This window comes from Drosophila albomicans, chromosome X, assembly GCF_009650485.2.
Source record: "Drosophila albomicans strain 15112-1751.03 chromosome X, ASM965048v2, whole genome shotgun sequence".
NCBI lineage: Eukaryota > Metazoa > Arthropoda > Insecta > Diptera > Drosophilidae > Drosophila > Drosophila albomicans.
Window position 1 is genome coordinate 7406728 of NC_047627.2, and position 26739 is coordinate 7433466.

The following is a 26739-nucleotide window of genomic DNA, read 5'->3' on the forward strand; positions in this document are numbered from 1 at the left end:
ATCAACTGTTCTTCAACAGTTGTGCAGAACCTCAACATATTTAAGGTAGTCGATAGGTAATCGATGGTGTCCAAAAATGGCTTGCCAAAAATTTTAGTTAATGTGTTCCAAAAGCATGTGGTTGGGCTTGACTAGGCGCGGGACCGAGATATTAGTGAAGGCGGAGGTAATAAGTGGGCGTGGTAAGGCAGACGAGCTTCATAAAGATTGGGCAGCCTGTTTAGGGTACTTTTGATCAACTGTTACCCAACAGTTGTTACTAATCTAAGCAGTTATTCAAGAATGCAAGGCATTTAAGGTATGTAGTTAACTATGAGGCATGAAAAAAGTCGTTGCCAAAAATTTTTACATATGCCTAAAATTTGCATGTGTGTGTGTTTGACTAGGCGTGGGACCTAGATATTAGTGAAGGCGGATCATATAGGTGGGCGTGGTCAAGCAGGAGAGCTTCATAAAGGTTGCTTAGACTACTTTTGATCAACTGTTACTCAACAGTTGCGAAGAATTCTCCACGCATTGCAATTCCTTAGTAAGGGATCGAGTGTAAAAATGGCTTGCCAAAAATTTTAGTTAATGTCTGCCAAATGCATTTGATTGGGCTTGACTAGGCATGGGACCGAGATATTAGTGAAGGCGGATCTTCTATGTGGGCGTGGTCTAGCAGGAGAGCTTCATAAAGGTTGCTTAAAGTACATTTGATCAACTGTTCCTCAACAGTTGTGAAGAGTTCTCCACGCATTGCAATTCCTTAGTAAGGGATCGAGTGTAAAAATGGCTTGCCAAAAATTTTGGTTAATGTCTGCCAAATGCATGTGGTTGGGCTTGACTTGGCGTGGGACCGAGATATTAGTGAAGGTGGAGGTGATAAGTGGGCGTGGTAAGGCAGACGAGCTTCATAAAGATTGGGCAGCCTGTTTAGGGTACTTTTGATCAACTGTTACCCAACAGTTGTTACTAATGCTAAACAGTTGTTCAGAAATGCAAGGCATTGCATTGCTTAGTACTTGATTTGAGGATGAAAAAAGTCATTGCCAAAAATTTGTCTGAATGTGCAAAATTTATATGGGTATATATTTGACTAGGCGGCGGACCAAGAAAACGGAGTGGGCGGAAGTGCTAAGTGGGCGTGGTCAAGCAGTAGAACTTCATAGAGATTGTGCAGCTTAGATATGCATGTGTGTGCGTGTGTATGATTGCGTTACAAATATTTTAATTTCAATCTCTTTTTAATAATAATACTTTTAAGTACTTGTAATGTATTCTATTATTTATTCGCTGCATAACATCATAATTTTGTTTTCTACTTTTGAATTTTTATCAAAAGTATATTTTAAAGATTGCAAATTCTTTCAAATTTTTATCAATACAATTTTTTTATTGAATTATTAAAAATTATATTAATCATAAATAACATTTTTTATATTGATAACTCTATGAAGGTTAATAAAGCTTTAGTAAAATATTGTACTATTTGTTTGCAGAATAATATTCGTTCTTTGTATAACTCTTTGATTAATTGTATCATAATTATATTGAATATTTATCGAAAGCATTGTTTATACTTTCATCCACAGCAATATAGTAATAGTTGCATTAATTTAATTTATTAAAAATATCATTATACATAGTTTTAATGTCTCACTTCACTTGCTTTGAGTTTATTTCTAAATTGCATTTAAATATTAGAAAATAAATAAAACCTATATTTAATTTAATTATAATTTGCAAATAACAATAATAAGCAAATTAATGTATTTGTATTATTATATTTATTTTTGAATATAGCTGAACAGTGATTCTAAATTTAAATATAATTTAATTCTAAGCTACGAATAATAAAAAATACTTATAAAGTGTTCTTAATTTTGCTATTAATATATAACTTCATTTCTGTTATATATGATTTTTATTTTTTTATTTTAGTGGAACAGAAAAATAAATGATTATTAAATGTTAATGGAAATAAATATAAGGAAAGAAACAAGTTTTTTAATTTCGTTATTTTTATATAACTTTTTTTTTGTATAATTTATTATTTATTTATTTTTGATTTATATATATTGTCGTTATTTTATTCACCATTGAAGCGCTCCTGTTCGCTAACAGCGGCTAAAACGTGCGCCTAACAAAATGCCGGTTTAACTTTTACGTTGCGTTGCATTTGGCGGCTTTAAACGTATACGTAATATGCAATCCCCCTCTCATTCTCACTTCTCTGCCTCTCTCTCTTGCAATGAGGCATCCTCTGTCAGTGTCTCTCGCGCTCTGCTGCGAGTGTGTGTGTGTGTGTGTTGCCACGTTTTGTTTGCCGTTGAGAGCAGCGCGCGCGCGTCGCTAGCTGACTAGCAGCTAACTTGGCTGCTTTTGGCTGCTTGGCTGCTTGGCTGCTTGGCTCACTAGCTGTGACTAGCCTGGCCTTAGTGAGCGAGTGAGTGGATGTCCTCTCTTCAGTGCTCTGTGCTTTATGTTTGTATGTGTTTGGTTTGTTCGTTTACTCGTTTGTTTGCCAGCTTCATCTTTGGCCTTAGTTTGTGCTTGCTGCCTGCTGCTTGCTGCTTCATTCTTTCTTTCGCACGCTGTTCGTTCGCACGCACACAGCTGCAAATGAGTTGCATGCAGCATGCTGCCACTGCCACAGCTCTGACTGTTGCTTGCCGTCCTCAGCACCGTCAGTTGGATTTGTGCGCTGCTCGCGTGAGGACGTGCCGCAAAAAACAGCCGATTGAACAAAAACAGAAAAGTAATCGCAAATCGGAAAACGCAATCGCAATTCGCATTTGCAATTCGCAGTTGCAACTCGTGTGCCAGTGTCTCGTCAGTGTTTCTGCTGTTTGTTTGTTGTTCTCTCTCTCCCGCTCTCTCTCTCTCTGTCTCTCTTGCATGCTGCCTGTTGGCCCGATGATGGTTTAGGCCAGTTTGCAACTACGACGCTATCCTCGCGATCTTCATGCGACAACAGAGCGCCAATAGCGCAACGAAAAATTAAATTAAATTTATCAAAAAAAAAAAAATATATATATATAAATATAAAAAGTGAAATATTATATTTTCATTTTGTGTGTGTGTGTGTGTTTTTTTTTTTTGTTTGTTGCCTCCCCCGTCGTCGCGTGTGTTTTACCATTCTGAACTATCTCCCCTTTGTGTTGTTTCGTTTCGTTTCGTTCTTGATTTTTTTTTTTTTTTACCGATTTTTGTTTATGTGCCAAACTAGTTTCGGGGTTAATTGAATTTTTTTCGCCTGTAGCCGCTGTAGCTAATTTGCAAGTGCTGTTTGATCGCCTCGCTGCAGCGAGTCAAAGTCGTTGCCTGCTTCGCGAGAATTTAAAAGCGCCAAACGCAACAGTAGCTGAAGTAGAAGCAACAGCAACAGCAACAGCAACGGCAGTAGGAGCAGAAGCCGAAGAGGCAGCAACAGCAGCAGCGACAACAACAATAACAACAACAACAACAACAACATCGTTATCAAGAACTGCTGCAACGTTACAAGTGAGTAGTCGTAATATGACCAATGGGTGGCTTCAACCTCAAAAGGATCTTCAAAAGATCATTCACCTTTGAGCACAAGTCTTTTTCACAAATATCCTTCTAACGACTGCAGATCGAGTCTTTTAATAAGCAATCAACACTATTTTTTTTTTATATAAATTCTTTATTTATTTACAATCTATCTATCTAAAGATAATAAGTAAATTCTGTGAGCAATCAACTCTGAGTACTAGAAATATACAAAATACCAAACAAATACTAGTCTGGGAATGAGGGATGAGTATTTTAATAATAAATCAAATAAATACTAAATTAATGAGCAATCAATATTAAATACTAGAGATATACAAAATATCAAAGATATACAAAAATACTAAAAGAAAGTCTGGGAACGAGGGACGAGACATTTAAGAAGCAATCAGAACTAAATGTTAAAAAAAATACTAATTTCAAAATAAATACTAAATCAATGAGCAATCTATACTAAATATTGTAAAAATACGAAATACTAAAAAAATACTAAAATAGTAATAGAAAGTCTGGAAACGAGGAACAAATCTTTCAATAAGCAGTCAATACTAAATACTAGAAAAATACTAAAAATTAGAAAAATACTAAATACTAAATAAAATTACTATTTGAAATTTTGTTAAACTTATTTTTCTTTTGCAAACATTTATCCTCAGTATTCAGTACCTAGTATTAAATACTAAATATGACTAATAGTATTATTTACTACTATAATATATTCAATACTATTATTTATATTTTGAATTTAATATAATAAATAATAAAATAGATTAATATGCTGAATACTGAAGCAAATATTTACGAAAGAAACATAATAAAAATATAGGTAATAGCAATAAATAAATAAATTATAAATAAACACGTGAGGAAAATTCTGGCTGCTGAGGTTGTCGACTCGAAAATTCTATCTGTGATTATAATAAATTAAGTTTTGTTTTTATACCCGCTACCCATAGGGTAGAAGGGTATTATAACTTTGTGCCGGCAGGAAATGTATGTAACAGGTAGAAGGAGGCATCTCCGACCCTATAAAGTATATATATTCTTGATCAGCGTCAACAGCCGAGACGATATAGCCATGTCCGTCTGTCCGTCTGTCCGTCTGTGTGTCTGTCCGTCTGTGTGTCTGTCCGTCTGTCCGTCCGTCCGTATGAAACACTGGATCTCAGAGACTATAAGAGATAGAGCTATAATTTTTTTTCGACAGCATTTGTTATGTTTGCACGCAGATCAAGTTTGTTTCACGTTGTTTTTGCCACGCCCACTTCCGCCCCCGCAAATCAAAAATCGAATAACAAGCGTAATTTTAAAGCTAGAGTTACGAATTTTGGTATATACAATAATTACTATAGTAGTTATGATTCCTGAAAATTTTGTTGCGATCAGAAGAAAATTGTGGAAGTTATTAAAGAAATACTTTTGTATGGGCAAAAACGCCTACTTACTAGGGGTCTTAGTTGCTTTGGCCGACAATCTGGTACATTGTGCCGTCTATGGTATATTTTGAATGGTGTACTATATCGATATACCAAATATACCATTTGGTATATTTTTAGTATTTTTTAGTATTTTCGGTATATTTTGAAAATGATACCGCAATATTTTGCCTTTATTAAAAATGGGTAGCGGGTATCTCACAGTCGAGCACACTCGACTGTAACTTTCTTACTTGTTTTTCTTATAAAATTGAAAATTTTCATCATGTTTTCCATTGAAGGAGTTTGTATGAGGTTGGATAATAAACGAGAATTTATGATATAGTTTCAAGTAGCTTAAACTGTTTGTTCAGCAATTTTCTAGAAGGAATACATTTCTTTTGAAGTAGTAAAACATTCACCTAATGTTTGTTGATCAAGATCTAGATCTAGATGTTGCTTAAGTTGTTTTGCAACATTTTATCATTTTATTTGTACTTTGTACAAAATTATCTCTTACATCTACATACATGATATTTCATTTTGCAAGAGTATTAAATATTCTATAACAATTTCTAATAAACTTTTGCGCATTTCAAACATATTTTCTATCCTTGTTGAAACTGATTGCATACAAATTTTTTAAATTGCATAAGAGAAATAGTTGAATTTTATTTTATTTATAGTATTTATTAAGCAAGCATTTGTCTTCGAATTTCGTTTTATTTAACAAACATTTGCCTTCGCTTTCGTGTCAAGTAGTTAAAACCGATTGCCAATCAATCTTCAAGGCGTTGCAAACGTGCTTCAATTGTATTTGAAAATGCATTTTGTTTTTAATTAGTAAATAATTCGCACATTGATTGTTTATCAATGTGCAAGGTGTTGCAAATGTGCTGCAATTTGATTGGCAAATCATTGTTAGCCAAGCAGCTTGGCAAGTCAGTTGTGATTGTGATATGAGTTTGATAGTTGATTTGGGGTTTGTTAGCAAAATTTGCTTGCAGCTGCAGCTCAAATTGAACTAATTTCGAGTAGCAAACAAATCATGTGTGTGTGTGTTCATTGAATTGAAATTGAAATGTCACCAAGTTGCACGTGCTGCTGAGGCTTTTATCATGTTGTTTCGGTTTGCAACGTTTACCGCCGCTTATCACTTTGACAGGAGTTGGAAGGTTGCAAGGCTGCAAGGCTGAAAGGTGGAAGGAGGAGGCAGGACGTGCGGTCGCGTGGCAGCAGTTCAGTTCAGTTCAGTTGAGTTCAGTTGCAGTTGCAGGAGCAGCATTCAACGGAAGTGCAATGTTAAATTAGGGCGGCAAACAAAGCCAAACAAAACTTGAATAACAATTTTCGGGGCGAAGTTTCTCTGTGCGCAGAGTTGAGGCTGACGACATGAACATGGCCATAGACATGGCGACAGCTGCCTCCTCGTTGCCTGTCGTCTGCAACTCTCTCTCTCTCTCTCACTCTCTCTCTTTCTCTGGGTGGAGTTGTCCGCTTCAAGTGTCGTTATAAAATAATAACTGTCACCCAGTGAATGCCTCACCTTCTCTACAGCTCAAAATTGTTGTTTGTTTTCAGCGCGTAGGAGTCAGTGTCACAGTCAAAGACAGAGTCAGAGACAGAGACAGAGACAGAGACAGAAACAGAGAGAGAGAGAGAGTCAACGACTATGGCTCTAGACTCCATTTTTTGTTGCAGCTTCCTTTTGTCTAATTTTTGGTCTGCCTGCACTTTAAGATTCCCATGCAATTAGCTTAATTTTTAATGCTAATTTGAAGAGTGACAATTCCTGGAAATTCGCAATTTGTGAGCCAGCTGAAAACTAAATTATGCAACCCGAAAACTAGATGTATTACTGTAAAGTTAAGGCAGTAATATTATATTATTATTTAACTATATATAAATACATATAATAATATAAATACATTCATTTATAAGGTTTCTATTCAAATATTCTTTTCAGCTTAAGAGTAACTTTAATTTGTACAACATTAATTTTATATATAATTTCCTAAATTTCAACAAGTTTATTAAGCTTTTAGATTTTTTATTTTGAATTATTAAAAAACCAAATATATTTCACTAAATTCCATAATTATATAGTTTAACAAAGATTAAGTGAAACTTTTATAACCACAAGATTTATTTTATATCTCGTCTTTTTAACTTCAGAGTAACGTTTTTTTTATATAATTTATTATATTCCAACAAGTTTAGCATTCAAGTTTATTATTTGAATTTTTATATTTATTTATAAAAAATTGTTTAATATATATTTCTTTAAAAATTTCAATAAGTTACTTTAGCATTTTAGCTTAATATTTTCATTGTTATTTTTATGAATTGGAATTCAAAATATAACTCACTAAATATTAATAACTTTATTTGGCATTAAAGATTATTATTTTTGTTGTTATTTTATTCATAAAAATTTCAACTGCATTTATTTTTAAGTTTATTATTTTGATTGGCGATTTATTTATCAAAACTTCAACTAAGTTTATTTTTTATTATTTTGTATGTCATAATATTATAATTATCAAAATTTCGACTAAATTCATAATATATGCAAATATGGGAAAATGTTCTCCTTCCAACATTTAGCGATATTATTGTTACTATTTTATTCATATAAATGCTAACAAAATTTATTAAAAATTTAAAAAAATTGTTATAATATGGGAGAATGTTATCTTTTCAACATTTAGCAATATTACAGGAAAATGTCATCAGAATTTAAACAATTTCATTGTTGATATATATTCATTTTTAATCGACTTTAATGACAATTTGATTGGACAACAACCGCACACCAATTAAGAATATTTTATTTATTTAGAGCACAGCAAACGAGATAAGCTAAGAAGTAATAATTCGCATATGGGCTACAAATATTTATCAAAATTGAAAACAACAAATTTGTGGCGATTATCGACCACCCAATTTGACATCAGGCGGTGGATGGCTTTGATGAGCTTTGTCTCTCTGTCCGATCTGCAACTGGATCAGAGCACAAGCCGCCTTTAGCCGCCTTTTGGCTTGTTTGTCCTTTCGCCAAGGCAACTGACTATGGCTGCTGGTGTGACAGCAATTGTAACTGTTTGTTTTTTGTCCGCCAACGCCTGAGACTGAGACTGAAGTTGAGACTGACCCGCCACTCAACGTCATTGGCATTGTTTGGCTTTTTGGCTCGGTAATCGTGCGACACCGACGCTGCTGCTCCAAGCGTTGACTAAATCCAGCTTAAAGCATATCAAAAATAAAAAACACAAAAAATAAAACCTTACAATCAGCTCGACTCGCTGATGCTCTGCATTAATTCTTAATATTTTACATTAAGTAAAATGTTGCAAAAAATTGTAAGCACCTTTTTATATACAGTTTTATATGTTAAGGCGATTATAAGAAGTAACTAACATGCATCCACATATGCTCGACATTGTACTTTATATATATTAAATTTGTATTTTTATCTTTTGAAACAAATTATAATAACGTCAAAGAAATTTTTTTATTCTTTTGTTATTATTTTATTTATACCAAATTTCCATTTATTTTTTTTGTGTAACCTTACTAGATTATTAAAAAGATATCATTTCGTTTTCAGCAAATTTCTATTTAATTTTGCTTAAGCTGCAAATATTATAGTTAAATAAATTTATTTAATATTTGATAACCAAATGTTGTATTGATCATACTGAATTTATATTAAAAGCAGATTTTTATTTCACTTTTTGTTGTTGTTCATTTTGTAGTAAGATTAAAACCATAAAAATTTCATTTTGAATTTAAGGAAAGTTGGGAATATCGTATCTAAATTCAGTTATGTAAAAAATGAAAAGCAAATGTTTTATGAGCTTATTTGAAATTTTAATCATATTAAATACGTATTAAATTTTTTGTGAACAAAATTTTGTGGCTAAATTAATTGATATGAAATATAACAAGGAAATGTTTGGTTGAGAAATTTGTTTATATCAAAGTGTATATTATTTTTTTCCACAAATATTAAAGCTAATGAATATTACATATAATAAATATAGAAATTGTATTTTCTTAATTTGCTATTTGTTAATATAAACATTTATTTTTATTTATTTATAAATATATTGACTTCTTAATTTATTTGTGCCCAATTTCGTGGCTAAATGATAATATCCTACAACCAAAAGGAAAAGAGAAAACTGAGACAAACTGATTTTGGCTCCAACTATGGACTTGATTTGGGGTTTTTTTTTTCTTTTTGGCTTTGGTTCTGGTTACCATTATTTTGTCGCCAGATTTTATATTTACATATGTAACATATGTATGTGTGTGTGAAAGTTAAGTGAATGTTGTGCGTTGCCGTTTGTTGGGAAGCCATCCTCAATCTGGCTGGCTGCAATTTTCAAGCTGTCATTTCGGCCAACAACAGCTGCAGGCAACAGAGAAGAAGAGGCTTCAGGCCTTTTCGCAATCGTGTTGACCATATTGACCAGGTTGTTGCCCTTGCGGCTGTTGTTAGTCAGTTAGTTCGCTTTGCCCAACAATGATTAGCTAATAGATATACTTAGTTGGTACTGCTCATTAAAGAATTGGCCATAACATAACTGAGAGCAGCTTCAACTCCAACTCCAACTCCGACTCCAACTCCGACTTCGACTTCAGCTCCTGCTCGTCATCCTTTGCCATCAACAATTTCCTTCTGCCTCCGCCTCGTTTGATGCTTGTCAATGAGGATTGAAGAGCTTGTTGGCGCTGCCTCGACTGGCTCTCATGCCACTGACCAACGAACCAAAGCTGCGCCAGCTGCAGCTTGGCTTTTTTTTCGGCCACAAGTTCTAGTTAGTGTTCATGGTGCTGTGTTGCTGTTGCTGTTGTTGTTGCTGTTGCTGTGGTTGCCTTTTGCTCTTACTCTTGCTCTTGCTGTTGCTGTTGACTTCACAGCGCCGAAAACCGGTCTCGAAAGTCGTCTAAATGCTTATCCCCAGCCTTCTGACTGCTGCCTTGCTGTGTGTGTGTGTGCTGGGTGTCCCTGTGTGTGCGGATTCCCAGTGGAATGTGTTAAAGTGTCTAAAGCTGTTTGCTACCGCCGCCCGTTTCCGCTTGCCTTGGCCCCACTTTTCTGCCATAGTAGCTAACAAATCACAAAATAAAAACAACCAAATCCTCGTCGAGTATGCTCGATTAGAAGTTACCCTAGCAACTATCCACAAATATGTTCATAATCATACTCAAAATATAACTAAATTTAATATATTAGCAAACTAAACTAAAATGTAGTTAACAACCATAAAAAACAAAAATATCCTGAAGTCTTTAGGTGCTCTAGCTTATCTCATTGCAATTGGTAACTGTATTCATTATTTTAATAAAATATAATAATAAAATATTAATAATAAATATACATAATATTTCATCTTATTTTATATTTCGATCATTATTCACAATTTAAAATAAGAACAAAAGGAATGCGAGTAAATTTCTCAATATGAAGTCTCTAGATTCTATCGATGGTCGACCAAAAAGTACTCTAGTATTTCCTAAATTATATATTAAGATTACTACATTCTAATTTTACATAAAGAATAACTTAAATACAGTTATAATAGTACAAGAAAATGCAGTGATTGGCATCAAATAATTTTATTTCAATTCTAAAGAAATAAGAAATACATTACTCTATATTAAGTCTCTAGTTTCTAGGGATGCTCGACTAAAAAATATTCTAGTATTTGTCAAATTATTAATGTTACTCCAACCTAATTAAATATTAAGAATAATAATAAAAAAAAAATATAAAGAATAATAATAATTTCAGTACATTTGTAGTATTAAAAAATAATACACTAAATGGTAGCAAATAATTCTATTTCAAGACTCTATTGAAGCCATTTCTATCAATGCTGGTATACATAATACCCTATCTGGCAATATTTAATTGGCATGGTTAACTTATTTACATAGATTTCTCATTTAAAAGTACATTGCAATAAATTACAGCAACTTATTTTATTTTAAGTTGAAAGATCCCATCACAAAAAAATGCTGATTTTATGCAAAAAGATTATTTTTCATTTAATTTTAGCTAATTTCGTTTTATAATTTTTAGTAAACTTCAAGAAGAGAACTAATAGAAAACGTTAAAGCTTACCTATAAAGAATTTTAATTACTCTTCCACTACAGAGAATAAAAAAAAAAATGAAAAATTAGAAATCGTATTTGTTTTCTTCATATTTGAAGATAAACTGAAAACAATATATATATATACATAGAAGATTAAATCAATAATGCTTATAAAAATAATGTATTTATGGAAAATGCAATTGCTTGTATTTCCGTCAGAAAATCCTTGTATTTATCGGCAAATAAACGTTATAACACTTAACCAAAAATATAAATCTCGAAACGTAACATTAAACTAACAAAGTATTAACTGACAGTATAATGTGGCAGACAATTATGTTTTATTTACATTTACCCAATTTTGAGGAATTACTGCTCGGTTGATTGGACAACCAAGTTCATTAACTTTTGAACCTAAGAGCTCTGAAGTTAGAGTGTTAACATTTGGGTTGAGTAGAAGATTGCCACACTATATACATACATATGTAGATATATCAAGGGAGAATGTGTTAAGCTAATGCTTTGTAATTGCTGTCTGCTTGACGCCGTCTCGAGTAGACCACTGGGCTAATGAGCTGCGCCACAATTTGGTGATGACGTCTCACCAGGGCCTACACGAGGTCCTTGGTCCAAAATCGAGGATCCTCTTTATAAATGCAGAAAAGTGGCAGCAGTAATAGTAGTTGTGGTAGTAGAAGTAGAAGTTTGAAGTTTGTTTGTTAGCACCGAAAATCCGGCTGCTTGATGTTTCTTTTTGGCTGGCGCTCTCTCTCTCTCTCTTACACTCTATCGTTCTCTCTCGCTCTGGGAGTAAACAACAAGCACAGAGGGAACGCTAATTGCATGCATCAACTGCACAGCAAGCTGTCCAGTCTGGGAACCAGATGGCATCCCTTTTCTTTTTCTTTTTGTTGTTGTTGTTGGTGTTGTTGCGCCAAACGTCCAACCGGGCTAAAAGGCAGTGCCGAAGCTCAAACTGAAGCTGAAGCCAAAGCCAAAGCCAGAGCCAAAGCCATCGAATAACGTCGTCTCCGTGCACGAAAATTAATTTCCGCGCTACAAAATTTAACTAAGTTGAGTTGAGGTTTCTCCCGCTTCTGCTGCTGGCGCCTCCGCTTTGCTTTCGCTGCACTCGCTCTTCAAATAGAGTCTGATTGCTTGCTGGGTTGGTTGACAAACCAAAGCCAAAGTTGCTTCAAAGTCTAACTACAAATATTCTAGAAATTCATTTGATAAAAAGTTGCGCTCGCTACATAAAATCGTATTAATTAGAAGCCAACTTTTCATTTAGAATATTTTTATTTATCATAATAATTAGTGTGATATATTATTCCAATTTTTATTTATTTTTTATAATAAAAATCATAAATTTTAAATGTCAAGTGTCATAATTTTTTTTTTAAATAAATTTATTTCAGTTCTTATGTTCATTCAACTTTTTATTTAGAATGTTTTTATTTATTCTAATAGAGATCGTGATCTATTTTTATTATTATTTTTTAAATACAAAAAACAAAAGTTTAAAATAATTTTAATAATACTTTATTGTATGTCAGTATACCAAATTTACTTTTTCTTCAAATTTTATTAAATATTGCAATATTTTATTTAAAATTGTTTAGTAAAAAATGAATAAAATGTAAATGTTTTGATATATCATATTTTAAATATCTGGACATTTTATTTGAATTCAAAAATTTCAAATATTTGGAATTTTGGAATATTCATTTTAAATTTTACTTTTTATATGTCAATGTTAAAAATTTTCCTAATTTTGTTACCAATTTTTTAAAAATCTTTGAATATTTTTTTTAAAATATTTTTGTATGTTTATTAAATTTGATGCTTAACAATTTTATTTATTTTATCGTGATTTCGTTGATTTCTTATTTTTTGCATCTGTCTAAAAAGCTTACAATATTCGTATTATTATTTCACCAGAATTTCATATATTATATTTATTAATTTTTAACTTAATTTCAAATATATCTTAAATGAAACCAGTTTATATTTAGCTTAGCCATTTTGCTTGCAAGTGTTTCTCTACTTGCTTCAAAGTAGCGAGTATATTGCAGTCGAGCAGCCTTGGCAGTAGTGTGTTCTTTCTTGTATCGTTTGTTTTTTGTAGCTCATCACATCTGCAGCTTGAAGCTTTGGCGTTGGCTTTAGCTTTGAGGGCTACGTCAGGGCTTGTTTGATGATGACATAGTATTTGCCCAAGTTAATGGGAAAATGAGAAATGAGTTAGCCAGGCTTCAAAGCCATATGCATTACAACCTTTTCTCAACCTTCTCTCTGGTCGTCTTGTTGCAATCTCTCCCCCTTTGCAAATGAGCATGCTTCTAATGGAGTTTTTAAATAACTAATCAATTGTTGTTGCAAGCGGCAAGAACATGAAGAGTGAGGTCAGACGACATAATTGATTGTTGACACGAATGTTTGAACAATTTTTGGATTCGGGAAGTTTGCTGCCAACTGATTCTTAATTAGCTGGCAAACAATTATGACTAAAAGCGTTCACAGGTCACCAACAGCAGCAGCAGCAGCAACAGCAACAGCAACATTTGCGCCAACAGCATAAAGGCCAATAAGTAAACCAATTAGTCGACTGCCTGCCGACTAAAATAATACGAGTAGCTACAATACATAGTAGGTAGCTATTGCCACTAATTCCATTGGCTGGAATGCAACCAACTCTCCCAGTTGCTGTCATCGTTGTTGTCGCTGTCGCTGTTGCTGTTGCTGTTGCCGGTGTTATAAGCGCATTCGACTTTTTACACGGGCAAAAATACTTTCAGCACCTTCCGAGTTGCGCGTTGTCCCCCCCTCCAGACAATATTACAATAAAAGCTCATATATTGAAAGTAGCCGTCAGTGAAGTACTCTGTATTATAATATAATATTGTGAAAGTATATAAGTATATTTTATTAAGTATAATAAATTGTTGTTTTCAATAATTCTCTGAATAAACTTTTCAAACAAATATAAAAAACAGGCTAATACAAATATATAAATATGACTTTCAGATAAGTTTAATCACATTAATTTTTAAATTAAATAAACTTGTTATTATGAACCTAGTACTATAAAAAGAAAAATTAAAACTACTCTACTTATATGTTTTTAATTATTAATCTAAACAAATTCTGTATTTCTTTTTCTGAATTCACTCTAAATATTGCATAAAAACACATCTTTTTTTCTGCCCTAGGAATGTGCAAATATGCAATCGAAAAAAAAACAAGTAAGAAAGCTATAGTCGAGTGTACTCGACTGTGAGATACCCGCCACCAATTTTGAATAAAAGCAATATATTTTGCGGTATTATTTTGAAAATATACTGCAAACATACTAAAAATATACCAAATGGTATATGTGGTATATCGATATATGCATATGCATTCAAAATATACCATGGACGGCTCAATATACCAGATTGTCAGCCAAAGCAACTAAGACCCCTAGTAAGTAGGCGTTTTTGCCCATACAAAAGTATTTTTTTAACAACTTCGACAATTTTTATCTGATCGCAACCAACTTTTCAGGAATCATAACTACTATAGTTATTATTTTATATACTAAAATTCACAACTAGCTAGCTTTAAAATTACGCTTGTTATTAGATTTTTTTGATTTGCGGGGGCGGAAGTGGGCGTGGCAAAAATTTGAAACAAACTTGATCGGCGTGCAAACATAACAAATGCTGTCGAAAAAATTATAGTTCTATCTCTTATAGTCTCTGAGATCCAGTGTTTCATACGGACAGACGGACAGACACACAGACACACAGACGGACAGACGGACATGGCTAGATCGACTCCGCTGTTGACTCTGATCAAGAATATATATACTTTATAGGGTCGGAGATGCCTTCTTCTATCTGTTACATACATTTCCTGCCGGCACAAAGTTATAATACCCTTCTACTCTATGGGTAGCGGGTATAAACATGGGAGTTGTTGTTTCTAGTTCTTAAATCTTTGCGCCTCTTGGCTTTTGCATAGCACAAACAAAAGAAAGAAAAGAAATTGGTCATAAACAATTGTTGCAGGTAACATAGCGCCCCATCTACAAGACAGCTGGCTAGATATATTTTAGTATAGTATAGTATAGTTGTATGGGGGCGCTCAATGAAGCTTGAAACGCGCTGAAAATGCGCACGAAAAGCTCTCAAGTAATGGCAATCCGCTTTGGCCTTAAATTTAACTATGGCTTTGTATCTCCCATGTTGCTCTTGCTGTTGCTTTTGCTGCTGCTGCTGCACAGGCAATCTCTTTGTACCCTGCATCATCAATAATCGAGAGAGTTTGTACTCTGTTAGACAACAAACAATTTCTATTGAATATTCAATTAAAATATTAATATTTTTTTTAGATAAGATGAGCATTAAATAGTAAAGTGAAAAAAAGAAAATATTATAAATAATTCTGAAGCAAAACTTTAAAATGTAATTTAAGAATTTGAAGTATATGTAGTGACTTTTAGATTTGTTGAGTACTCCCTATATAAATTCAGAATTGAATACTATTTAAATACGACTCTCCATAATAACTGCGAGTTCAATAACAGACTTCAAATTTTATTGAAAGCCTCTGTTACAGAATTCTAGAATTCAATTCTTGGATTTATAATTTCCAGCATTTAGATTTGAGTTACAAGTAATACGAAAAAAGCGGATAAGGATTTTTCTAAAGTCAATAAGAAATCATAAAAATATAAATAAAATATAAATAATAATTAGTTTGAGTTGCTCTTGTTGTATTTTGCATTCTAGAATTTAATTCCAAGTTACAATATAAAACAAAATAAATAATAAAATTATTCGAAAATAATGAAAACATACAATTATTTTTTAAAACTAGCGAGTATTCATAATAAGTAGAATAAATAATGCATTTATTAAAAAAAGGTTATATTTAATAGATGTTAACAGAAGTTTGTTTATGCATAAGTTTGACAAAAAAATACTCAATTATGAAATTTGTTAAGCTTACAAAATTTATTGATAGACAAGTGTCAGAAATAAGCAACCGAAATCAACAAATACATAATTCAAGTATTCTATAGAATGAGCTCAATAAATTATAGGGTATTTGAGTGGCTGAGAACTCTTGGGTGTATTGTCTTCTACTCGTTTTTGCATACATATGATACGAGCATGCCCTTTGGCTCTCGCTTGGCATCAGCGACAACAACAACAACAGCAATAACAGCAACAACAATAGCTACAACAAGGCAGTAAACGTTACTAATGTTGCAGTTGCACGTTGAACGTTGACTGCGACGTCGACTGCGCTGGCAGTTGTACATATTATTGCATTTTGTAAGCTAAGTGATTTCAACATAGTTATTTCTGCCGCTTTTTATTTCATCTGCCTCCGCTCTCTCTCTCTCTCTCGCTCTGTCTATCGATGTGGGATTGTGTTTCGCCCTCGTAGCAAGAGTCAGAGATGCAGAGTCAGACTCAGACTCAGAGCCAGAGCCAGAGCCACTTGGGTCCTTATGTTTAGCTTCATCCTCACACTGCTGCGCATAATAAAAGTTGCTCTCTAGCTCACTTGATGACTTGAATCGTTGCCGTTGCCGCTGTTGCTGTTGCCGCTGTTGCCGCTGTTGCTGCCGCTTTACAATTTCGTTTGCTGTGAACTTTTCCTTAAGAAAAATTACAATGTTGATAAGTTAAAAGCCGGACCGGCTGGGCGGTAGGTAGGCGTGGCAAAACGCAAACGCTTAAGTGGCCCTTAAGTGCCTCAAGTTGCGGTTGCACGCTGCCTGCAACATCGAACCTCCGCCTTGCTTCCACATCGCGTTGCGTTTGCGTTGCGTTTGCAATCGAATTGCGTTCGTTCTGTTCGTTTTTTTTCTGTTTTGTTTTGTAGTTCGCTTTTTTGCTATTTAAATGTTGCTGACGCTGCCGCATGCCACTTCACTTCAATATTTGCATAAAATTGATACCAAGTAAAAACGCAATTATTGTCTTATGAAATGAAGAACATTTCATTACGACAAAATTGTCTCAGAACTCTGAAATTGTTTAATTTGATAGTTTTATATTATTATATGAAGTATTATATTTTAAAGTATATACAATAAATATAATGAATTTCTATTTTTTTTCAACAAGCAAGTTTTCTTTTAAGCGCTCACTTTAGCCACAGCAAAATTTGCTTGCGATCAAATAATTTGTAGAAGTTAAGAAATACTTTTGTATGGAAAGAAACTCTCATTGATTACTATTTTGTCCACTCGATGGTATTATTTAAATGTAGTAAAATGTCATATGTAATACATGTAATATACCAAATACATAATACAGATATTTGAAGTATTTTTGTGGTAAATTAATTTGGTATATTTTAAAACGAATACCCGACTGCTTTGCTTTTATTTGAATTGGGAAGTTGTTATATTAGTTTGGTATATTTTTAGCGGATATCTCACAGTCGAGCACACTCGATTGTAGCTTTCCTACTAGTTTTGTATAATAGTTGAAAAAATATACATACATATATGTTAAATATTTTGCATTTTTTCTATTTGCAGCTGAACGCATTTAATTGAATCACATTAATCGGTTTATAATATTATGAAATTAGGTAAAGTGCAGAATGCAAACACAAGTCACATAAAAAATGCCATAAAATAATCAATAAACACAATTGTCAAAGTGCCAAATAATTGTCAAATTAAAATCGGTTAATTAATTAATGCAAACGTGCATTCGGGGAAACTAATCGCATTAACGCAAATTAATTGAAATAAGGTCTCTGGGCATTTGGCCACTGACAGAGAGATCACAAAACACGACAACGACAACAACAACAACAACAACCATAACAATAATAATAATAATTGGCATTTGCCCCCGCTGAGAAAAGTGCATAAAAGTTAAGCAGCAACAACAGCGAAAGCAACAGCAGCAGCAGAGCAAGTTGTAAATACCCTGGAGAGATCAACTGGCCTCGCCGAATGCATTTAGTTTAATTACGCAATTTAATTGCTTGGCCATAGACTGCAAATTCCCAAGTGCATCAGAAAAACTCCTCGACAACCACCCGCCGAAAGTTTCATTGAGCTGAGGGAAAAGCTTTTGCCTGCATCCGGTCTATATACATTTCTGGTAAGTTGATGCACAGTCTACACTTATTTTCAAACAATTATATACTGTAAACGAACCCAGTGCTGAGTGTTGAAGTGCATACGTTACGTATACGTAATGAGTATTTATTGGGGAAATTAATATAGCTTAAGCTTATTAGTTAGTTAACTTTAGCTAGTTAAAACTTATAGTTAAAATGCAAAATTTGCATTTGAACTTGCCATAATTATGAACTCGAATAATTTCAATTTGAAATGGAAATAATAAAATAAAGACTTTACTTTCATCAGAAAAGTGCAATAGCAGGTGTGCTTGACCGAAATTTAATTTAACTTTAACTAATTCAAAATTGATTTAAATTTGAACTGAAATCAATTCAAATTTGATGGAAATGAAATGACTACTGAAAAGTAAATAACAAAATTAAGAATCTCAAATACACACAACCGAATACCAACAGCTTACTCTTTCAGTAGCAGTTCTGCATTATTTTTTTGTAGATAGTCTATAAAAATTATATTAACATTAACTGACTCACCTACTTATGCCAACCAAAAGCAGGAGATTGAATTTTGCTAGAAATACATAAAAATGAAGATTTGATTTATTACCTTTCACCAAAATTAAAAAAAACTGTAATGCCAAAAAATAATGAAAGTTCACGAATGAGTAATAAATACAATAATTAAAATGTAAACATTAATAGATTTAATTTGAGCATAAAATTGAAAATTGGTGTGCATTAAATTCAAGATAAATATTTGTTGGAATTAAATCAATGAAATGTGGTTTTTATTGAATCCATTAAAGTGTGCATAATTGTGGTGCATGGTGAGTGTATTTGCAGTCGATTCATTCCACTGAAATGAATGCGAAAAACGAATTGGAAATTCGTCAAGCGAGCTAATGAATACTTGAGCACGTAAAAAGCACGTTTATTTTGCAAAGAGGGGAGAATGCTTAGCTCTACGCTAGTATTGTGTGTGTTAGTTGTATACCTGATTATGGTAATTTGCATTAAGCGTGATCACTTGAGCTTTACACCCCCCTCCCCCCCACTCTATTTTGGTAGCACAAGCGTAATGAGTGCATAACCCAAAAGAGGGGGAGGCAGCTTCCTTCCCACCCTTCAAGTTTGGGGGAATTGTTCAGCAAGCGCTTGTTAGTTTTCTTTGTGTCCCAGTTTTATTTTTTTCCCTCTTTTTTTTGAGGTAAAACAACAGTTTTGTTTGTTGCACTTCCTTGAGCGAACTCAGCACTGAGTCACCTTTCTGTGAAAGTAGTTTTTTTTTTGTTTTTTTTTTCTATCCCCCTCTGAGCGGCATCCGAATTGGGGGAGCAATAAAAGTTATCGCTCTTTGGCGCAGTAGTTTCATTGACTTTTCCACAAGAGTTGACTTCTATGGGTTTTAGTTTTTTAAATTCCTTTTTTTATTACCAAGTTGCGGGGTCTCTCTTGACTCTTTGTCACTCCCTTTGCGCTTTTCGCTGCAGTATTTTTTTTTTTTGTTTTGTTTTTTAATCGCTTTACAAATGCCATTTCCAACTATTTATTCCCTTCTACACAATTTTCCATTTGCATTCCACACATTTCGCTGGCAGCTGATTATGTTTTGTGCTTATCAATTTATACTTTGGCTCGAAGCTAACAACATTTGTACATTGTTGTTGTCTGTGTAATCCTGGCTGGCCACCAACAAGCTAGGCTAATAACTTTTAAGAGCTTAGCCGAGCTGCAAACGTTAATCAACATCTCGTCATTTCCGCCATAAAATACGAGAGAGTAGATTGCATTTCCACTTCATCAGCAATTTAATGGCGCTTTATTGTTGACACACACTGGCAACTTGCTGCATCTTTCTCTCGCTTTTGGTTGGTTCAACATACTATTGACAACCCCAGCAGTCACTCAGTCACTCAGTCAGTTAGTCATTTAGTCAGTCAGTCAGTTACTGAATTCAAGTTGACTCCGTGCGAATTGCAATCGTCGCTCCTATATGATTTTTATATGATTTCTGCCTTGCTGACTTCAGACTTGTAATTCATCGCTCGATTTGACGCGCACACACACACACAGATTCAGAGATGTGTGTGTGTGTGTGTGAGTGGTGTGAATTGATGTGCGCGTTTTAATTAATGAAATTATCAACATCATATTGCGTCGATTATGTCGCATCGCTGACAAAATTATCATCCAGCAATGACTTCATTTGAAATGCAAAACTCACTCTGCGACTTGACTGCAATCATCATCATCATCATCATCATCATGTTTGATCATTATCACAGTCAAGCAAGGAGTTGTTATTAATAAATGCGTTGCGTATACGACATGTGTTAATTAACGCAATTGCTGCACATGCAACGACTGCGGCAACTATTTGCTTACTCGTTGTGCAACATGAGAAGTTTACAGCAAAAACTTCATTAGAACTACTTTCAGTTTCACAGCGTGCAACAAATTATTAACGAAAATAAGCAAAAGCAGCGGGAAACTACCTGCTAAAGGCTAAAGATAAAAATACTGTGTTTATTCCTAAAGTATATTTTAGTTTTATATTTTAGTTTTGAAAATACAAAGCAGTGAAAAGGTGTTGCATAAATGATTTCCCTTTAAAAAATGTGTATTTTAGTTTTCTGTTAATGTTTGTATTTGACAACAAAGTAAAGTATAAAGTAAGTTACAATAAATAAACAAATAAATTATAAATTAAATTAAATGTACTTTGAACACATCCAGCTACATTAAATCGTAATAAACAGCTATTTAACAATTTTTTTATTGCTATGTACGTGAACATTGGAATCGATTTTGTATTGTCTTTATCCATATTCACTAAAATATTGAGTTTAAAAAAATATAGATTGAAGCGTAGATTGCAAATCGTGATTTTTTTCGAAAATCTTACGTTGATTTAAGATTTTGCCTTCTTGGTTCAATTTTGAGATTTTGTTAATTCTTAAAACAAAACTATAATTTTGAATTTCAAGATTAGGCATTCAATAAATTTTTTAAATTTTTGGTCTTAATTTAAGAATAAAGTTTCTTGGTTCAATTTTGACATCACATGATCTTGATTCAAGATTTTATTCACGTTTTTTGTTTCTGTGTATATTCACTAAGTAATTGAAACAGTAGAACATAGAACTATAATAATACATTATAGAGAACTTCTTTACAGTTTAGTGATATATGTATATTGTAATAAAAATATGATATAAGACGCACGTCATTATCAACTCCAAGCTGAGATAGTTGTGTTCATACAAACATTCACGTGCTCACTTACTTGAGTTGGAGATGAATCCAAATCATTGGATACGCATTTGTTTGTTTTGTTGCACAATCAAACAGGCAGTAAGCAGCAACAAGCTAGTGAAGAGCTGACACAGTGCGTTGGCAGTTCATCTAATGCAGCTAAAATAAATACAAGCGAATCAAGATTCATGAATTTCTAATTGAAACTGCACAAAACTGCTGCAAAACTGAACTGAGAAGAAAAAGAAAAAAAAACCGAATCCACTGAATGCCGAATACCAAACGACGAATGCTGAACGTGAAACGCGAACGTGAACGTTTCAATGCGACCGACTAAGGACTGTGGACTGAGGACTGAGGATGCCGCACCGTTTGAGAGAGAGAGGGGGCAAGCAAAGAGTTTCAGGAATGCGTGCAACGGCCGCATCGAATGACAGTTGCAGCGAGACGCCCGAAACGAAGACGAAGATGGACAACATACATACAAATCGGGAGGAAAACGATAAACGAAAAGTTCATTACCATTGGCGAGTCGACTTTGGAGATACCCACGGCAATAAATGTTTTCTATACGTATACGATTTTGTTATTAGGAAAACACTTTTCAATTTAATTAAACATAATCTTGAATTATTTATTGCCAAATATTGGAAAATATGTTTATTGAAAATGTTATAATTAACATCAATTTTTAAGAATACGCATCATATATTAAAACGTTTCAGAGTGAAGGCAACAGTACCCTAAAATATAATTCCCAACTTAAATTGAAAATTGAAATTATCAATATAATAAGATAGCAAAAATATTAAAAAAAAAAAATTAATTTAAAATATTGTTTTATCAAGTAATTTACAATAACTTGTGAATATGCTAAAGCTCAAAAAAAATAATAATAGTACTGTTAATTACTATTTTTATTTAGATTTTTACATAATAAATAATATGATAACTAATACAAACCAAAACTATGTGTGCTACCAATTATCTCGTTTGATTTTCATATCTAATTTAAAATTTATTAAGCTTATTTGCATTAATACTAGTCTTCTTTTTCATTTTTAATGTTGTATTATTTTTGACTGTTTTATTATTATTTATGAGAATTTTGATAAAGATCTCTTCATTTTAAAGGCTTAAATAAATAATTAGTCATCTCGAAATTCTTAAAAGATCTTTTTTAAATTATTATATTGGAGTAATTCTTTTCTTACATGTTTACTCGCAAATCTTATTTTTCTTTAATTTCCAATAAAGTATTCATATTCTCTAGTGAAATATTGGAAGTTGTCAAAAAATAAATGCTCAAGATTGAATTGAACTCATAACAGTTTACTTTTAAAAATATTTTTAGCTATATGTTTCTTTTTTTTATGTTGACTTTCACTTGCATAATTTATATTGTTTATTTTCGAATCGTCATCAGTTTAGAGTGCCTAAAATGATATCACATTGTGGCATGTTGCAAGCGTTGCAATAAAGCTGTGATGCTCTTTGCACTTGGTTGCAACGTCAAGACGTCATTTCATGCTCATGGATTGGGACAGACGCTCCAGCTCCAGCTTCAGCTTCAGCTCGACGCGATGCGATGCGACGCTTGACGCTGGCACTTGACGTATGCCAAAGGCATTTAAGCTCCGGCTCGCATGCGCACAACAGACACACACACACACTCGCACACACACACACAATCCTGAAAAGGGATGCCAGTCCGCTTTTTTTTTTATTTATTTTTTGAAAAAGTACCGTTTAGCTGTGTTTTTTTTTTTGTTTGCCACGTTTTAGTCCGATGACCGCCGCCGCCGTCGTTTTATTGGCCACAACTTGAACTTGAGTTGGAGAGCTTTAGTTTTTATTTATGCGCATTTTATACGCAGCATTTGCCCAAATGCAATTTGCTGTTGCACTTGTGAACTTTGGCAGCGGCTTCACTCATTTGCAGCGTATTCCTAGGCCTAAAGCCCAAGGCATTGTCATGCAACATTATCGTCAGGCAGCAGGCAGCAAAAGTCTTTAGCTCAATCTCAGGCTGGCCATTGTTTGACTGCCAGAGTCGGAGTCAGAGTCAGAGTAATCTTCTGCTCGAATGCCGCCACGTACGCAGATAGCAATATAGAGAATATATATGTATATAGAGAAATAGAGAAAGAGAGAGAGCGAGCGAGACATTGACTGGTGCATGTTGCATGTCCAGAATGTGCCTCAGTGTGTGTTTGATTAACCTTCGTAGTATAGTAAAAGAAAAAAAAACACCATTCTTATTGCATGTGTGTGTGTTGTTTGCATTTTGCTTATTGCTGTCAATGCCGTTGCCATTGCCGATGCCTTTGCCACTGCCATGGCCATGGCCATGTGGCATGCGGCATTCAGACATTGCCATGGCTACTGCTGCTGCTGCTGCTGCCGTTCATCCTTGTCCATCGCTGACAACTGACATCTGGCATATGCTATATAACAACGTTCTCTCTCTCTCTCTCTCTCTCTCTCTTCCACACATTTTACCTGTCCTTTTGGTCTATGCATCTCTATGTTGTATGCTGCACCCTTTCTGCAGCCAGTCAAATGTTGCAACTCCTTGTGACTTTGCCTGTTTGCCTGTTTGTGGCTGGTGTTTGCATGACTTCCATTTTGCAAACATTTTAATGAATTTATGTAATCGCTTCTTCGTTTTTTGCAGCCCGTATTTTATTTGCTTTCTCCTCTCATATTGATGTTGTTGTTGCTGCTGTTGTTGTCATCTGTTTGTTACGCGTAACGCCTTTGGCCAGCATCGTTGTCGTTGTTGCTGTCGTTGTCCTCGCACTCATCAGCCTGTTTGTCAACACTTTTCATTTGCATAGCGCAGTCCACACACACACACTCACACAAACACACACACACTCTTATATATATACATTCATATTTGTGTTCAAAGATTGCAACTCTTTTTTTATACCCACTTCCCATAGGGTAAAAAGGTATTATAACTTTGTGCCAGCAGGAAGAAGGAGGTAACTAAGTTGCTTCAATTTAAGTTTGGTATATTTTGTACTCTATGGTATATTACAAATGTAGTAGTATATTAATATACCAAATATAGCCTTCAGTCGTCTTCGACCCCATGGAGCGTATATATATTCTTGACGTGTATATATATTCGTCAACTGCTAACACGATATAGCCATGTCCTTCTGTCCGTCTGTCCGTCTGTCTGCATGAACACCTATGTAGATTTCAGAGAATATAAGAGATAGAGCTATATTTTTATACACAGTTATGACCACAATATTTTCCTGAGAATTTGATTGTGATCGTAAAAAAATTATAAAAGTTATTCAATAAATACTTTAGTGTGGTAAATTACGCTTTGGCTGAAAATCTAGTATATTTTGACCTCTATAATATAATGCAGTACTGCATCATTGTACCAAATATGGCCATCGATATAATTTTATTATTTTGGCGGTATATTATTTGGTATATTTTAAGAATACCCCACAGTTTTGGGTTTATTCAAAATGGGTAGCGGGTATCTCACAGTCGAGCTCACTCGACTGTAGCTTTCTTAGTTCCTTTTTTATGTATTTTTTCTGCAATTCGGTTTGTTGACTTTATCGTGACGCCTGCTTCCATGTCCACTGCTCGCTTCCTTGATGGCTAAAAATGAATCCGCATCGCTCTTTCCATTTTATTTCTCTACACAAAAGCATAGACAAACTCTTTTTTCATCTGTTTCTGTTACAATTTGATTTTCAATTTACTGATGCCAGCAATGTTTTAATAACCTAATTTCATTTTTGGCAAGCCAACAAAGAGCTGCAAAACATGGAGTTAGTTCAAATATCCAATGATGGTTTATAAATCATAATATTGTATTGGTATTTGCTATGTATTTTTTATAGTATATTTACTTTGATGTGGTATTTAATATTTATTATTATCTTTTGTTAAACTTTAATGCAATCAGAAAATATTTGCTAAACTTTATCTCAAATTATAAACCAATTTTTTGGAATATTTAACTTTTCAAATAAACAAATTCGTCAACGCTTGCGGTAAAATTTGTTGCAATTGCTTCATAATTGCAAACTTTAAATTGCTTTTATTTGTATGCATTTATTTTGTGTGTTGTGCATTTTAATTATGTGCTCTCTGCGCGCATTAAATACTTGCATTATTTTTGGGCACACGACATTAAACATTTTTCGATTGTGCTTCTTGTTGCTCCTGACATATTTTGTTTTCCGGTTTGTTGTTCTTTCAACTCGTTTGCGGCATGAAAACAAGCTGCCGGCTTTTTGTTTCGTTTGACAGTTCACTGACTGCTTCAAACTGTTGCCACTACGTGTTAGCTGAGCTGTTGCATTTCAAATGATTTCTGTGGCGAATATTGTAAAATACTTGTTAAGTTCACTCACTCAAAGGCGCTTAAATTAATGATTTAAATTTAACAGCACAATGTTAACATTTAGCTTTTAACATGGCATTGTTGAGTTTAGTTTTCTATAAATGTTAATAGTGCAAAGTATTTTTAAGATGTTGATAGCACTCTTATAAGTTTTAGCTGCGACTTTTGAATGAATTTAATTTTATATACGATGATGTTAACTTCTGGTTCAATATTCACATTATTCAGTATTCTATTCAGTAACATATAAGTTTATTATTCTATAAATGTAATGTTAACTTTTAGCCTTTTCTTTTGAATGTTAACTGAACATTATACATAAATGTTGACAGTACACATTTGGCTTCTAGCTTTAATAGTTGATTGATTTAATTTTATATACGATGATGGTAACTTCTGGTTCAATATTCATATTATTCAGTATTCTATTCAGTAACATATAAGTTTAGTATTCTATAAATGTAATGTTAACTTTTAGCCTTTTCTTTTGAATGTTAACTGAACATTATACATAAATGTTGACAGCACACTATTGGCTTCTAGCTTTAAGAGTTGATTGAATTTTAATTTATATCAACAACGGTGTAACTACACTCTTAAGCTGCTTTTAACTTATATCTTCAAATGGTCCTGCAATCTACAAATGTTAGGAACGAATTTGACAGAACAATGTTAACTTCAAACTTTAACATTTAAATGCTCTGCTTACATTATACAGAACTGTAAATCAATTTAGTTTTAATATTTGAAGGTGAATGTCTGGATATATTAAAAAAAAATAAAAGCTCACTCTTAAGAAAGTCAAAAAGGTCTAGTTAAAATGCTTTTTAAATATGTGTTCCACAAAAGACTTGACAGAAGTCTGTCTAATGAAAGTGGTCGTAATTAGTCAACCTGTAAAAAAGGAATCAATTGTAGTTCTGCTAAGTACACAAAATTCTGCAGCTAGGTGT

The 26739-nt window shown here is 33.4% G+C and overlaps 1 protein-coding gene across 1 annotated transcript in view; it reads left to right on the top strand.

Annotated features, from left to right (window-relative positions):
- The first annotated feature begins 3299 nt into the window (after positions 1–3299).
- The window catches only part of LOC117578104 (uncharacterized), a 156242-nt gene continuing 132802 nt past the window's right edge, over positions 3300–26739 (top strand). The window contains exons 1-2 of the mRNA XM_034263281.2: positions 3300–3486; positions 17585–18161. The gene's annotated coding sequence lies outside the window, so the exon portion shown is untranslated. The remainder of the gene's footprint in view (positions 3487–17584; positions 18162–26739) is intronic.